At 39.9% G+C, this 17,594-nt stretch overlaps 1 long non-coding RNA gene and 1 pseudogene across 1 annotated transcript; both read left to right on the forward strand.

Annotated features, from left to right (window-relative positions):
- The first annotated feature begins 6,216 nt into the window (after positions 1-6,216).
- On the forward strand, positions 6,217-6,880 carry LOC123397913. Its single transcript, XR_006610040.1, has 2 exons — positions 6,217-6,439; positions 6,543-6,880. It is a non-coding gene; the product is annotated as an uncharacterized LOC123397913 (long non-coding RNA).
- Positions 6,881-10,302: 3,422 nt separating this feature from the next.
- Positions 10,303-14,979, forward strand: LOC123396961 (annotated as a pseudogene).
- The last annotated feature ends 2,615 nt before the right edge of the window (positions 14,980-17,594 follow it).

Here is a 17,594-nt window from a genome sequence, read left to right on the forward strand (position 1 = left end):
CCCCCGGAACCCATTCGTCACTCCCGGTACACTGTCGGCAATGCCCGGAAACTTTCTGGAATCCAAACACCAACTTCCTACATATCAATCTTCGTTTCCGGACTATTTCGGAAACCCTCATGACGTCCATGATCTCATCTGGGACTCCGAAAAACCTTCGGTCACCAACACATATAACTCAACTATACTAAAAACATCATCGAACCTTAAGTGTGCAGACCCTACGGGTTTGAGAACTATGTAGACATGACCCGAGACAGTTCTCGGTCAATATCCAATAGCGGGACCTGGATGTCCATATTGTATCCTACATATTCTACGAAGATCTTATCGGTTGAACCTTTGTGCCAAGGATTCATATAATCTAGTATAACATTCCCTTTCTCCTTCGGTATGTTACTTGCCCGAGATTTGATCATCGGTATCCCTATACCTATTTCAATCTCGTTGCCGGCAAGTCTCTTTACTCGTTCTGTAATACAAGATCCCTTGACTCACAGTTGAGTCACATTGCTTGCAAGGCTTATATGTGATGTTGTATTACCGAGTGGGCCCTAAGATACCTCTCTGTCACACGGAGTGAAAAATCCCAGTCTTGATCCATGCTAACTCAACGGACATCTTCGGAGATACATGTAGAGCACCATTATAGTCACCGAGTAATGTTGTGACGTTTGATACACACAAGGTATTCCTCCGGTGTTAGTGAGTTACATGATCTCATGGTCATAGGAATGAATACTTGACACGCAGAAAACAATAGCAACAAAATGACACGATCAGATGCTACGTTTATAATTTGGGTCTTGTCCGTCACATGATTCTCCTAATGATGTGACCCCATTATCAAGTGACAACACTTGTCTATGGTCAGGAAACCTTGACCATCTTTGATCAACGAGCTAGTCAACTAGAGGCTTACCAGGGACGGTGTTTTGTCTATGTATCCACACAAGTATTTGTGTTTCCAATCAATACAATTATAGCATGGATAATAAACGATTATCATGAACAAAGAAATATAATAATAACTAATTTATTATTGCCTCTAGGGCATATTTCCAACAGTCTCCCACTTGCACTAGAGTCAATAATCTAGTTCACATCACTATGTGATTTTAACGAATCCAACACCCATACAGTTCTGGGGTTTGATCACGTCTTGCTTGCGAGAGAGGTTTTAGTCAACGGTTCTGAACCTTTCAGATCTGTGTGTGATTTAAAAATCTTTATGTCATCCTATAGATGCTGCTACTACGTGCTATTTGGAAATATTCCAAATGACTACTCTACTATACGACTCCGGTGTACTACGAGAGGGAGATTTGATCCACATACCCTTGTAGGTCGCTCAGCGGGAAGCGTTAAGGAATGCGGTTGATATAGTGGTACAGCTTCGTGATTCAAATCATCGTCCTCCCATGATCCGTCCCACGATCCGTTTCGATCTACCGCCGAACGGACGACACCTCCGCATTCAGCACACGTACAGCTCGATGACGATCTCGGCCTTCTTGATCCAGCAAGAGAGACAGAGAAGTAGATAAGTTCTCCGGCAGCGAGACGGTGCGCCGGTGTTGGTGATGATCTATTCCTGCATGGCTCCACCCGAGCTCCGCAGAAATCTAATCTAGAGGAAGAATTACGAGGTGTAGGTTTGAGTTGCATGTGGCAAAGTTGTGTCTCAAATAGCCCTAAACCTCAAGTATATATAGGAGGAGCCAAGGGGTGGGGCAAGCCCTTAGGACGCCGGCCAAAGAGGCCCTCCTTGGGTCGGCCGAAGTGGGAGGGAGGAGTCCTTCTCCAATCCCACTTGGATTAGGACTCCTTCCTTATTTTCCCACCTCTTTTGGATTTTTCACTTTTTCCTCATGGGGTTTCCTTGGATGACTTTGTCAGTCCATTATAACTTATTGTGCATCCAATAAACCCACGTGGACCCCTTGGGGCGTGGTGGGCCCACCTAGTGGGCCCCCGGAACCCATTCGTCACTCCCGGTACACTGCCGGCAATGCCCGAAAACTTTCGGGAATCCAAACACCAACTTCCTATATATCAATCTTCGTTTCTGGACCATTCCGGAACCCTCGTGACGTCCTGATCTCATCTGGGACTCTGAACAACCTTTGGTCACCAACACATATAACTCAACTATACTAAAAACATCATCGGACCTTAAGTGTGCAGACCCTGTGTGTTCGATAACTATGTGGACATGACCCGAGACACTTCTTGGTCAATATCCAATAGTGGGACCTGGATGTCCATATTGGATCCTACATATTCTACGAAGATCTTATCTGTTGAACATCTGTGCGAAGGATTCATATAATCCCGTATAACATTCCCTTTGTCCTTCGGTATGTTACTTGCCCGATATTTGGTCGTCGGTATCCCTATACCTATTTCAATCTCGTTACCGGCAAGTCTCTTTACTCATTCCGTAATACAAGATCCCTTGACTCACACTTGAGTCACATTCCTTGCAAGGCTTATATGTGATGTTGTATTACCGAGTGGGCCCTGAGATATCTCTCCTTCACACGGAGTGACAAATCCCAGTCTTGATCCATGCTAACTCAACGGACACCTTCATAGATACTTGTAGAGCACCTTTATAGTCACCCAGTAATGTTGTGACATTTGATACACACAAGGTATTCCTCCGGTGTCAGTGAGTTACATGATCTCATGGTCATAGGAATGAATACTTGACATGCAGAAAACAATAGCAACAAAATGACACGATCACATGCTACGTTTATAATTTGGTCTTGTTCATCACATGATTCTCCTAATGATGTGACCCCGTAATCAAGTGACAACACTTGTCTATGGTCAAGAAACCTTGACCATCTTTCATCAACGAGCTAGTCAACTAGAGGCTTACCAGGGACAGTGTTTTGTCTATGTATCCACACATATATTTGTGTTTCCAATCAATACAATTATAGCATGGATAATGAACGATTATCATGAATAAAGAAATATAATAATAACTAATTTATTATGGCCTCTAGGGCATATTTCCAACAGGCACACCATAAATCAATTCAGTTGTGATGTTAATTGACACTTCATGATCAAAAGAAATCACAAACGCAAGTAAAATTACATATGTCATCATGTTCTAGGGAATCAAATTAGAGGTCTTGTGTTCCCTATGTCTGATCTAGATGTTGAATCTAAGCCAGATTAGGAGTGATACATCCATGGCTATACTTGATATCTTAGATTAGATGACCTTGTACCAGCATGTGCGGCTTAGGTGCACCTTTGTCCACAATCATGCATCAGGCAACATCACAGTAATATAACAATTATGGATATCTAGATTCCAAGAATCACCCATATCTATAGATCGGTTGTAATGACCAAACCTGCAACAAATGAATAGCGAATAACAGAATTAGAACGGATAACAACTACGTGGAGCATAGGTTGTAGGAGGAGGGAAAACGGTAGCGATGTTGAAGATGAAAGTGCAACCTAATGGAGAATTATAGCTGATGTGGTGGAGTTGTCGCATCGCTTTCACGGTTTCACCCATCGGCATGCTCCTCGTTCCCTTTTTTTCTTTTGCAAGGGATCGCCAAATTGGTTACCTCTGGTGAGTTATCCTGGACCGAGCTAAAGGGGCCGCATATCGGGACCCTTGTCGGGAGGGTGGCGTAGAGGCCTATTTCTTCCTAGCTGTACGGACGGGAGAGCAACTAGTTAGCGAGCACTCCTTCGGAAGCCTCCCAACGATCACCCTCGCGCGCCGCCATTTGGCGCGTTCTCAGTCGTCGTCACGTGTCGCGTTCCGAACGTTCCCTTCGTATTTTACTTTTTTTCTTTTTTTCATACGTGTTTTCGGCTTTTTAGAGTGGGTTTTTTTGGTGTTCTTGTTTTTCACCGGTCTTATCGTGTTTTTTAGGAGTTTTCGGTTTTGCTTACGCGAAAGGCACGGTTTTGCCTTCGGGAGAGGCACGTCCGTGCCTCTCCTGAAAGGGAAAAAACGCGTTTTCTGTTTTTTTTTTCGAGAGGTATGGTTTTGCTTCCGTGGAAAGCATGATTTTGCCCTTTGCAAAAGGCACGCCCGTGCCTCTCCCAAAAAGGGAAAAAACTTGCTTTTTGTTCTCTCTTTTTTCGTGAGAGGCACGGTTTTGCTTCCGTGAGACGCGCAGTTTTGCCTTCATGAGAGGCACGACCCGTGCCTCTCGGAAAATGAAAGAAGACGTGTTTTCTGGTTTTTTTCGTCCGGTTTTTTTCTTTCGGTTTTTTCGTGAAAAAAAAGTTCGTCAAAACCTATCAACATGGGATCTACTTATGAAGATCTCGACGCGAGAAAGCCAACAGTATAAACGGTTCAAGATTTGGACGCACGGTTTAAGAGATAAAACATTTTGAAAATACGGGTCTATGAAAAAAGGAAAATTCACATGTTGTGACAAGTGACACGCATGCAGTGCGCCATTTGTCGCAACCTGTGAAGATGAAAGTAATCGTTGAAAGGTGTATTCGCTAACTAGTGATTCCGCATGGACGGAGACTGCTACGACCCATCAGCCCCAGTTTAACCATGTTGGCCCAAAATTGCCACCAGAGCAACAGCCCATGACGTATAGCGCTCGCTGAGCGGGATTCAGAGCTAATTAGACAATAAAAATGTCTAAAAGTGAGTATCCGAATGTTGCGGATGCTAATGGCTTGAGAGGGCAGCAAAAGCGCTCAACTGTAATTTGTAATGTATTTAAATACTTATATATATATATGGGCCATGTGTCAGCCTGAATTTATCTTTTGCTAATGTAAAAGAGACTGTGTGTGCGGGGGAATGTCCATGTTTTAAGACGATAGATCAATTGTAAATAGGAGAATGAATTCGCAATATAAGTGAACTGAAGCATAACAAAATTTAAGTTTCTCGTGATTTAAATTAAGTTTAGAAGAAGGTGCTTAAATACGTGAGGGCGGGACCGCTTCACATACATGAAGCTTATTAAATCAAGTTTAATTAATAAATGTTCACATTTTTTAAAAATGATCCAGGATTTTTTAAAATATTATCCCACTTCCCAATTTTGTTCGGAATTTCAAAAAATGTTTAAAATTCTTTTAAAAAAAACTGTTCACATTTTCCGTAAATTTTGGCTTTCCAAATAAATGATCATAGCTTCCAGAAAAATGTACAGAATTTAGAAATATGTTCGATTTTTTCAAAAATGTACGGAATTCACAAATGCGCTTGTGCTTTTTAAAGTGTTGAGCATTTTTTCAAAATGTTGATAATGTTATAAAAAATTAAAGTAAATGTTCGCATTTTTCAAAGCTTGAAATCAGACTTCTAAAACTGTCGCTAAAGTGGATCGGGTCAGCTCCTGCTCTCCCGCTTGCGTCATCCATGGACTGGCCTTGTCAGGTGTGCGTTGTGGGAAGGTTAGGCTATTTGTCGCAAGGAGCAGTGTATAGAGAGTCCCGAGAATCGGGAAGCTCCGCCTAATAAAATTTATATCCGGCCAGCACGACATTTTTACTATTCTACTCCCTTCGTCCTAAAATAAGTGTCGCTGTTTTAGTATAAAATTTATAATTTAGTATATAATTTTTGTTACTTATTTTGAGACAGAGGGAGTAATAAACAAAGATCTAGGAAAACTTGATCTATTTTTAAAAATCAAGTCCAACTTAGTATTGGAGAAAATTTTGTGTATAGAAAAAAAAGATCAAGCACCTGGATATAAAATGTTCATGTGTATGACAATAAATCTTCATCTTACATTTATAATATGGTTATCCCGTATTTAAAACATGTTCATCTTTACAAAAGTAAAAAAATGATTTTAAAACTGCTAATATATTTAAGAACAGTTGTCAACATTAAAAAAAATAACTTCAATGCTAAGCGGATCAGTCTTGGTGGATTTTAAATCATGTCCATTTATCCCAAGAGAGAAATTAATGACAGTATGCAGATAAGGCATCGTATATGTAGAAATTATTGATACTATACCAATTATTATCAATGCCTTAAACATAATATTAATATGCACCTATTTTTAGTTACTCATTATATGCGATCAATTCTAGAGGGGGCACTAAAGTAACTTGCACGACATGACAAGGCATCGATTTAAAAAAAAACTTAAGGAAGGAACCATGCATCTTTAGAAGTGTAACTAAAACTAGATGTTTAGACAAGCCGTAACTCCAAATATTAATATTTTCAATAACTTCACGCATCATTGCCAAGAATTTTTTTCCTATATATATTAACCATTCATGAAGCAAACATTTCATGTCATACACTCCTCAACCCTACTTACAACAGCATCGTCCAGTAATAACCTCTGGTCCTCGATGATGACGACCAAGTGCTTGAGGAACAATGTGCAAGGACTTGTGCTACTTTCTTTTCTTCTTGTGGTGTGTTTGACTTCTCCTGGATGCACATATGGTAATTAACAACTCAAAGTTTTTTTCCGAATATGTATAGATTGTTGATTTTGATTGTTCACATGTTGAGATGATAAGTCTATTCTTTCTTTTATGTTAATTAGGTGAAACAATAAAGCCGAGCAACATGATGACCAAAGTAAGCCATGTAACCAGGCCCCCTTGTTATAAAGACAACCAAGGCCTTGGACAATTCTGTTGTAAAATAGATAAGTTGTGCTGGACAAATCTTAGTGAATGCTTCATCAACTGTCCCTGCAAGATTAACTGCAAACGAGCAGCCACAACAACACAGTAGTTTTGTTATCTCTCCTTTTTTGGATGGATAAGTCTCAACCTCATGGTTCTCAAAATAATGATGGATGATATCATAAATTTGCTATGATTTTGAAATCAAGTGTGTTATTTTAATGTTAAGAAAACTTATCAGTTCTCTGCGTAATTGTGTGGCTAGATTTTTCACCTACCATTTACATATCGACAAAGCTATCTTACAGTCAGCAGGAATCCTGCAATAGATCCGCATTGTTCCAATGCCATGCGTTTTGAAACCAACGCATGGAGCAGGCGTTGATCACCATTTCATGCATGTATGCAAACTAAAAGACAAATAGAATGGCATCAACAAAAGATTTTATATATTTCAAAGCTTTAAAATGTTTTATAGCTTAAACCATCGTTTGGATTCAAAATCCATTTTCACATAAAAAATTGCCTCGACGAGATCTTCAAAAGTAGATCCCATATTGGTATGTTTTGATGACTTTCTTTTCTGATCAAAAGTTGCCACATCTAGACTACATAAACTATCATGCGTGCAGTACATAACTTATCATGGTCTTTACACTGAAGTTACCGGGGATATGTTTCAATTACTTTTTTGACCGAATCAAAAATTACCATGGTATTTGTAAGTAAATTATCAGGTCTGCAATACCATCGTCTACCATTGGCTTCATGTCTGGGTCGTGAGGTGAGGTCTAAATACCAACACAACATGGCCCGTTTGTAAAACGAGACTTTTCGAGTCGTGTTGGGTCGTCCAGTGCCCAGGATGACCCATTGGCCACCTATGATCAAGTCTATTGTGAGTAAAGTACCATGTTGTTTATGCAAAAGCTAACAAGGTTATGTTCGTCAACTTCTTTTGCCCATATCAAAGTTACCCAGTGTTTATACGTAGGTTACCAGGTATGTGGCCGAATATTACCATGTTTTTACACAAAAATATCGGGGTTATGCTTTTTTAAACCTAGTAAAAAAATTACCGCGGTGTTTGTGCGTGAACTATTAGCACTGTTGTGCATATATTAACATGCCCTTTACACAAAACTTAGCGAGGTCTGTTTTTCAACATTTTTTATCTCCGGGTCAAGAAACTTACTGCGGTGTTTGTACGCGAGTTACCAACTTTTTATGCATATATTGCCATGTTATTTGCACTAAAGTTACTAAAGTTACTCGGGTGACGAGGGGTGATGAAATATACCCCATGTAACTTTTATGTAAATAGCACGGAACTCACACATCCTAATAACTAATATACCCCGGTCTTGGTAAATTTAACGACTGGGTGGGGTTGGTTGATGAAATATACCCCCGGTAACTTTTTGTGTGAATAGCATGATAACTCACACATGACAGACCTGATAACTTATGTACCACAATTTTGTTAACTTGGGCGACGGTGGTGAGGAGTGGGGGGCTGTTGGTGAAATATACCCCGACAACTATTTGTATGAATAGCATGACAACTCACACATCGCAAACATGATAACTAAGTACCCCAGTCCTGGTAACTTTGACGACGGTGGTGATGGGTGGGGGAGGGATGTTGGTGAAATATGACAACCCCCCTCCCCCTCCTCCCCCCGATAACTTTTGTGTGAAAAACATGGTAACTAACACGTCATGGATCTGATAACTTAGGTACAAACACCGTGGTAAATTTAGACCCGAATAAAAAGTTATTGAAACATACCCCGATTACTTCTATGCAAATAGCACAGTAATATATGCATCACGGGCCATCATTTTTCCTCCTCTAGTGCATGCATGTGACAAAAATGTTGGAGGAATCATTTTTATGCTCCGAAAAAATTTGTGTAGTCAACATGATAACTTATATCAACTCACATGATAACTTGCGTAGCGCACACATGGTAACTTTTTGACCGAAAAAAGTCGTCGAAACATGACAACATGGGATCTACTTTTGAAGGTCTGGTCCCGATGAATCTTTTATGTAAAAACAATTTTTTAATCAAAGCGATGGTTTAAGCTATAAAGTACTTTAAAGTTTTAAAATCAAAAGAATCTTTTGCTGACATCATCCTATTTTTTTATCAGTTTTAATCATGTGTCAACCATGCTGCTGCTTGCCGGATTGCATGCAACATGCTATAATAAGACGCGGGATTGCATGCATTTTTCGTTGGTGGAATGCTTAACTAGGTTAGGATAGTTCGGATTTGTTGTTCAAATTCTGAATAGTCGGTAGTTAGTCCAGTCCTTTACACATTCAATATTGGTTTATGTCCATATTTTGATTGACTCCTACTAGGTCTACTGATTGCAAAAACTATGATGGATACTAAAAAAATGGACTTTAGTCTCCCTCTCCACTTGTTATTACTACGTTAACATCATTCACATGCTTTTTGTTGCATTGGATGAGTGAACAACAATTTTATGACAGATTGTGAAGCACCCAACCTTGTAATTATTTCAAGTATGTCTAGTAAGTATTACCAACTCTACAGATCAAGCATGCTGTATACCAGATTTAAAATACATATGCAACCCAACATACATTAATTGACAATTTCTCAGGTTCAAGAGCATGGTGTTTGGTTTTAATATCTCGGTGTTTTCACACTACTTCTGGACACAAACGTCAAAGCAAGTTGAATCAGCTAATCTAGGGTTTGTGTGCTGCAGGTAGAGGAAGTGAGGGGTGCTGGTTATATAGCTACTCCCTCTGTTTGTTTTTTTACTATGGATATTAGAGTTGACTGAAGTCAAACATTATAAAGTTTGAACAAGTTTTTGAAAATGAATATAAATAGTTACCATAACAAATCCATGTGATGTGCAAGTACATTCAATAATGAATCTAATGGTATTGATTTGTTATTGTATATGTTAATATTTTGTCTATAAACTTTCTCAACATTTATAAAGCTTAACTTTCACCAAAGCTAATACTAAATAGAGACGGAGGGAGTACACATCAACCACAATTGTTTGGATATGGACATACCGTTGAGGGCAGCAGATTCAGTTTGTTCCTTTTAGCTCGTCTTCCTTCTTCTCTTTGAGAAGTCATATACTTCCCAAATAATAAGTGACACACATGTGACATGAAACACTCTGACCCTGGCGTTTTATACAACTAAAATTGTCATACAAAAAAGAAAAGAACTAAAAAAACTGAAAGATCTCTCCCTAATAATAAAGCGTCGATGGCTTCTGTCGTCCGTCGTCGCACTTCTACACAAAAGCCCCTTTGATTTTGGATATTCAACCTGCAGTCCTTGTAGTAAGTCAACCTGAACCGGTACGTGGGATAGAAAAAGAACATCCTTTCCACCCTCCAGATCTTCACACGAGCCTGTCTCACGATCCCATCGACCTCCAACCCGCCGTCACCTCCTTCCACCCTCCACCACGCCTGACTATGCGCCGTCGGTCACCGCTGCGCCTCACTACGCGCCACCGGCCGCCACCACGCCCTGTCGCACACCACTACGACCACGATGGAGGGTGAGAAGGCGGCCGTCGTGCTGCTCATAATGGGAGGATGGAGGTCGCCTCGCCGGGGCCATGAACGGGTGAGGGGCGGCGTCCTTTTCAGCAACGGCGATGGCTACACACGCCGCGGACGACGAGAAGGCGACCAATCCCATGGAGCATAAAAAAGGATCCATCCTCTCTCTCCGTACCATCGCCGGATTCGCCGCCGATGTTGAATGGATCCAGGTGATGCCAACCGGATGCACCTGCTGGTTGCTGGATCTGTATTTCCCTTGGATCAACTCTTACTCCTGTGGGATCAATTTCATCTCCAGCTTGCTTTGCCACGGATGGGTCTTCAGTCCCTTGCATACGTGTCATTCGTGTTGTGCTCCCGCCGCCGTCTGTGTGTGTGATGTGATGTGCTATATTGGTGGAGGAAGCGGGCGGTTGCAGTCAGAGGAAGCGGCTTGCTGCTTGCAGACGAAGATTAAGGTTGCATAGCACGATTAGAATAGCTCACTTTTATTTTAGTCTAGATCAGTAAACTGTCAATTGATATTTGTTTCTTGGTGCAGGAGCTTCAAGGCAACATGGCTAGAATGCTTCCCGCCAACACATTTTATGATTTTCTTCCCAAATCTGAAATTATTTATGTATGAAATGTTGACAATTTGATTGCAGCAGGGACTGACAAATAAATTGCAGTGCCCATCATTGCATATATATTCAGGCCAACATTAAAACTCAGTAAGAAGAGCAGGCAGGGAGCTTCATGTATCATTGGATCTGAGAGTTTTTTTACTATTGTGAATTGTTTTTGTTTCTTGGAGACATTAGTTGTACCTTCTTATTAGTGCCTAGCATGGCGAAAGAGCTATATTGTTGTGCCTTTATTTGATCCAGATTCTTCTATTCCACATGGTCACAAGAAACTTGAGAGTATTTCACAAATTTGTGCCTTGCCAAAATAAGGATGATTGCAAAGTCTATTGTAACCTGAGGAATTGGCAAACATTCAGTTGTAGCAGTCTGTCCTGTATGTATGTTTATACATGACAAGTGTTTGGGCATGAGTCAATTGCATTGGTTGTAGCAGCAGTTAGCGCGCGATGTGGCTATTGTCGTTGTACTGTATTTGCTGGTGCTATTTACAGAACAACTACAGAGAGGACATTGTTGCCATTGTAAAGGTAAATGATGCACCTAACATTGTAATATGAATTGTAGACCCGTTTCCAGAAAAATAGCAATTGTACATACACAGGGTCATGTGTAGTTGTTAATTAATTTTTTCAAGGAGTACAAATGCGGGTTTTTCTATGTTCATTACTGATTACATCACATCGTAACTCCATTTTTTAAATCCATGGTGTGTTCTCTGGTCCATTGAATACATGACTTGGAATCAGATAAATTTTACTCATACGATGTGATTTATGCCAAATTTCCTTTGCAGATAATTTAGGAACTGCATTGCCTGTGCATGTTAAGTTCTTCTGTCAATTTATCTAGCTTCGACAGAAAGACAGACGTGAGGCATGACTGCCATGGACCACTGCCATAACTCATGTACTACTTGGTACACTTCCTTTAGTAAGCTCACTCTTTGAGATTTTAGCCGGTAGAGAAATAGATTGAGATCCTCTGGTCTTGCATGGAGATGCTATATTATGCATGGCTATTCAATTTTCCGTCTGTGTAGATTAGTTTGATTATGAGCCATCAGGTACCTTCTAGACTTTTAATATACATATCCAGGCATGCATTCATCCACTGTGCATGTTTAATTAACAGAATAAATGTATGGTGTACTATACACTTCAAAGTATGTATAAATAATTTACCTTATGAAACAAACCATTCATCGGCTAGCTGAATCAGATGATGATCTATGACAATCGACCTAGCACAAAAAAAGTAATTTCACTATTTTTTCAATTGCATTCCATTGAACTTTGGTGTAAGTTCTTTTTCTTAGGGTATTTTACATTTTAAATGACATTCCTCATTCGATAATTCTTTATAACCACAAATAATTCTGAAGATCAACTCTACACAATTGAACCGGTACTTAATTTGGAAACAATGAGTTGACATGGAACATTAAACTTGTAACCATTTTTCGGTTCTATTGATTCTTTGATTTGAAATATTTGTTGTTTCAGCATAAACATGTTTCAAAAACTTATTGGAGTGAGCCTGTCAACACACACAACGAGTGGACATATCTGAAAGGGCAAGGGAGAGCATGTAGATAAGAACACAAAGCATGGCTTGTGGTCATATTTTCCTTACGTTGATTAAGCCAATTTAAGAGATAACTCATTTTCTTACATTTCTTCTATACTAATAAAGCAGATAATGAAGGCTGGGCTTCTTTTATATCAGCAAGACCTGTAATTTTTTAAATGAGAGCCTATCATGCAGCCTAAAATTCTCAGTGTACCCGCATAGTATAATGACATTGCGCAATCACTCACTAATGTGCATCGGGATCGTGACATGGCTGGTTTATTTTCATCCATGATGCACAAGGTAACATGTACACTACCATAGTTTTTCCTATATTGGAGTAAATTAAACTTTGTTTTACATTACAATACAATTGACATTGAATGGAGAACATAATTTGTACCTCGTGAGCTGAATTGATGAAACATGATTTGGTTCCTTCTACCTTTTGTTGATTTTAAAATTGCTCTTACGTGTTGGTGCTTAAAGACATGAAGCAAGGTCCAGAGATACCCTATATGTTGCAACTTCTATATTTAACATGTATGCTTAATATAATTTAGCACAAATTAACGTTTACGTTTACTCGGTTGCCCTTCATGCTATGTTTTTTAGGGAGGTCGGAAGGGGCTCCCTAAGCGGCATGCTAGAGTATGAAGATCAATCTCATGATCTTGGGATTGATTACGTTCATCATCAACAGGTATGCAATGTGACCACAATCGGTGATGGTGGCAAAGAGGAGAAGTGGCAACACGAATGGGTCACTAGGAGGATATGTGTCGCTAGGAGGCATGTGAGGATTTATTTCTCCAGTTGCAACGCACGGGCACATTTACTAGTATCATTCAAAAAGAAGTTGCCATGCTTGACAACTAAAGTTATCATCCTTGCATCACTAAACTTGTCATCAAAAAGTTCAAAGTTGCCATGTGTTCGTGTCACACGTGTGACACTTATCAGAGTCCATATACTTTCATCTCAATAATTCAATCAGTTGGCAAAGTCATGGAGGGAGTTGTACTTTCATCTCAACTAGATCGTTGATGGCGCGCGTTGCTGCGCCCATCCATTTCGAATGTTGCTTGATAGTGTTAGAAATTTTGTAAAACATGGAGTACTTGTTTGTTTTCAAATGAGAGAGTGCAAAATTTCGTAAGAGTCTCCACGACCTGGTTGTAGGCCTTATTTACTTGCATTACACAGTGACCACAACACAAACTTTAACGTGGGCATTGTCTCGTTCATTTATCAAATATAATGATATGGATTAATTTTTAGGATTTCTAAGTTGACCAAGAAGCAAAATTCAATGATATGAATTTCATTTTCAAGATTAAATTGACAAAGAAGAAAAATTAAATAGTCGTTACAGGAAGATACCTTCCTGGCATTGCCTTTGGCAGATTTGTGATGAAAATATACAGTTTTGCATGCAAATAAAACCAATGTACGAAATATACTCCCTCCGTCCCAAAATAAGTATCTTTGCTAAAGTTGTACTAAATCAAAGCCATCTGTTTTGGGTTGGTGGGAGTATATAGTAATTTTGTCTAAGTGATAATATAAGCATCATCCCAAATTAATCTTCCTCCAAAAGCACATAAATTCAGTTGTACAATGATATTGTAAAGAGTAATTACAACAGGAGAGGCATTACAATGTATCAAAATAATAACATTTCGACCAACACGGAATGCTAGCTTGGTCTCAAAAGATTATCCTAGTTCTGCGGTTCCTCCAAAACTGATTCAGTAAATAACGCTTGTAGACTGTCAGTTGTGTATGCTCTTGTCCAGATTGGTTTGGCTTACCGACTGTACCATCTCATGGTTTATAGGGGGCACATTTGCATTATATTTGTTGATTTGCAGGTATGCAAAAGTTAGCCTATACAGAATCAGCAGCGTGTGGATGAAGATATTTCTAGTTTTAGTCTTAAGTTACCTACTCTTGAGCTTGAAGATGCTTTGTTTGTCAAAAACTGCCTAGAAAAGAAGTCACTCTTTAAAAATACACTATCGTTCTTGGTTCTGATGGGTACATCCATGGTTATTGGAGATGGCATCCTCACTCCATCAATGTCAGGTGCTTCATGTCAACACTACATTGTCCTTGTTTCTTCTACTAAGAGAGATTCTAAAATTTCTATTCACCTCAAGAATGCTTTATTGCTAACCCTCCTTTTTTTGTGTGTGTTCAGTTATGTCTGCTGTCAATGATCTCCAGAATCAAGTTACTGGATTTGATAGAGGTTTGACATTTTTTATGCCCTTCATGAATATCGCAACAGTCTGCTTATGTCCTGTCATTAGATCACCATCGACATATTAAACCATATTTTCATATAATCCTACTTTCAAAAGCCGCAAGACTTTTTTGGCACATGTTATTGCAATCGTTTCAATCCTAGTTCTTCTACTATTGTTCAGCGTCCATAGGTTTAGAACAGACACAATTGGAATCATGTTCGCTCCTGGTTTGGCTTTATGGTTTCTTAAACAAAAAACATACTCTGCTTCTATCTATAGAAAGTTCAGAACATGGCCAAGATGCATAAACCACTACTGAAACATGAATTGTATTTAGGCAATTCTAGCTACAGATTATTTAATGATAGTAGTAGTAAGAAACGACATAGACACGTGAAGAGAGAGTATCTAGGGGGGCTTGTGGAGGGAGTCGTCTTTGGAAATATGGCAATGCTTTGGACACAGTGCAATCACATATCTACTACTGTTCACGTTCTTCACACATATTCTGTTTGGAACGCATAATATCATTACTGTAAGGATAATGTGAAGTCGTACGTAGCATGTTGTACTTACGACGATGAAGATGAGACTGTAATATCATCATAGGTCTTGTAACTTCCCCAATAGGAGCACCCGGTTCACTTCCTCACGTTGTTGGTCCTACGTCTGTTACCTGCTTCACCATCAGCACCCAGAACAACAGGTTCACGACCGCGCTAAAGAATGTCATCATCACCTGGCCCTGCAAAATCAATAAACAGATCGCCAAGCTCCAACATCTGCCTAAACACACCCAATATGAACATCACCTGTATGTAATTGTTTTAGAAGAAGAGGGCATCAAGAGAAGGCAATTTCTTCGTGGAAGGATGAATTACACATGAACTGAAAAGAAATATAGGTAAACATATTCCAAGCATCATGAAGGGTTTGCCGCCGGAATGGAAAGGTTGAGTCATTGAGTGAAGAGAGAAATGGGAGGGAGCATATATACACATACCATCATCCGCCATGAATGTATGAACAGAAACTGAACAATAATTGCGTCTTGAAATCTTAGTGGAGCAGTTTCGATCAGACGAATCGCCTGTGTCGACTGGATCGACCGATCCCCTTGTTGCTCGCATCGCCCGCGGCGGCTGGATGAACCCTGGTCTCGGTCTCTCTGTCTCTCTAAGAAGTCAGCTGGATCGACCATTCCCCTCGTCCGATCTGGTTGGTCTAGCGATCCGCCGATCCCAGGCTGATGCAAGTTAGCCGCAACGACCAGGTCGATGGAATATCCTTTTTTCAAGTCGGGGGAGGGCTTGTCGATCGACCGAAGCACAACTGGGCTGGATTGGGTTTCCGACGGCCCAGTTTACCAGGGAGCTCCCTTTCGGCCTCTGGAGCAGCAGCCCATAGGACAGTTGGGCCAGTTTAAATGACTCGAGATCAGACGGCCAAAAATGTTTAAATCATAAAAACGAACGGTCAGAAAAGCAAATCGCTGAGAGAGCTCGCTTTAGGCTCGGTTATACTGTCCTAAATAATTCAATCGGCTGGCATCATAAAGTCATGGAGGGAGTTGTTACTCCGTATACTTTGATATACTGGTAAACCGCTTTGCAAGCAGGAAAAAAAATGTTTGACTTAAAACAACTCCTTTGTGATTTAATCTATGATTTTGGTTCCCAACACACCCTATTCTACTTCCACAGGGTCACCATGGTTAGGGCCAGTTTCTCACGGAACTAGTCTGACTATTTATTTATTTGTAATGCCAAGGCAAAATACATGTTAATCTTAAAATTTATGCATGCAACCGTCCAATAAGAAATGCAGCACAAAAAGGGGCAACTTCTTCAGGATATATAATCACATCACAGTTCACTACACACAGGTTACAAACATAAATACAAGCTTAGCTACAAAGTATTCATTCTTTCAGTTAACATCACCAGTCTACAAAAAATGGAATCAGGACGAATCATACATCATCAATCATCAGTTGTTATCAGCAGGTGGTAGGATAAAGAACTTCAGGACATAACATCATAATTGTCCATGTACCAAAATCAACATCAGAGAACACTGCAAATTCCATGGCAAATGACTAAAAGCAACACACAAATAGAAAAGAGACCACAGGCTAGGATTGCGATGCATGGTTTAGTTGTGGAAACGCTCGTATACATGCCAGCTTACACTGGAACTTAGAAATTTCATATACTCGTAACAGCACCAAAATATACATGTGTTTACAGTGAGAACACTCTGGAAAAGAATTGCTACAAACCTTCATGAGCCAAGATACTTGGTCCTCCTCGTGCATACGCATATGCACAGAGCCAAGATACTTGGTCTTGTTGACCACCAAATGAGGTAAGGCAACAAACAACAATTCCTCGGGCACTAAAAGGGGTTTCAATAAGGTGTACTTAAACTCACAAGGAGCTTCTACTCTGGAGGACCAAGGCACTAAATTACAGATACAGATGTATCTTGAGTACTCCCTCCGTCCCAAAATTCTTGTCTTAGCTTTGTGTAGAAATGGATGTATCTAAATATTAAAACTTGACTAGATACATTCATATCTAAACAAATCTAAGGCAAGAATTTTGGGACGGAGGGAGTACTACATATGGTCACATATAAGTACCATCACAGTACGACACCCTATAGAAACATCCCTCCTCTAGCAGTCAGTTCAAGAGTAAGGACCTGTAACAAATAAATAACACAAGATGAGTGCCAAATAACCAAGCCTTCTTTTGCATGCGGAACACCTCTCTAAGAATGGTTTGTATCCATATCCAAAAAAAAACTAAGAGCGAACATTCAAGCAATATTTAATAAACATTCTTTGCAAAATGTCACACAACTCAAAGTTAGCGCCCGTTGACAAACCTACAAGCACAGACATTCATCTCTTGTTCCAATTCCTAAAAC

The sequence above is a fragment of the Hordeum vulgare genome, chromosome 5H, assembly GCF_904849725.1.
Source record: "Hordeum vulgare subsp. vulgare chromosome 5H, MorexV3_pseudomolecules_assembly, whole genome shotgun sequence".
NCBI classification, from domain to species: Eukaryota; Viridiplantae; Streptophyta; class Magnoliopsida; order Poales; family Poaceae; genus Hordeum; species Hordeum vulgare.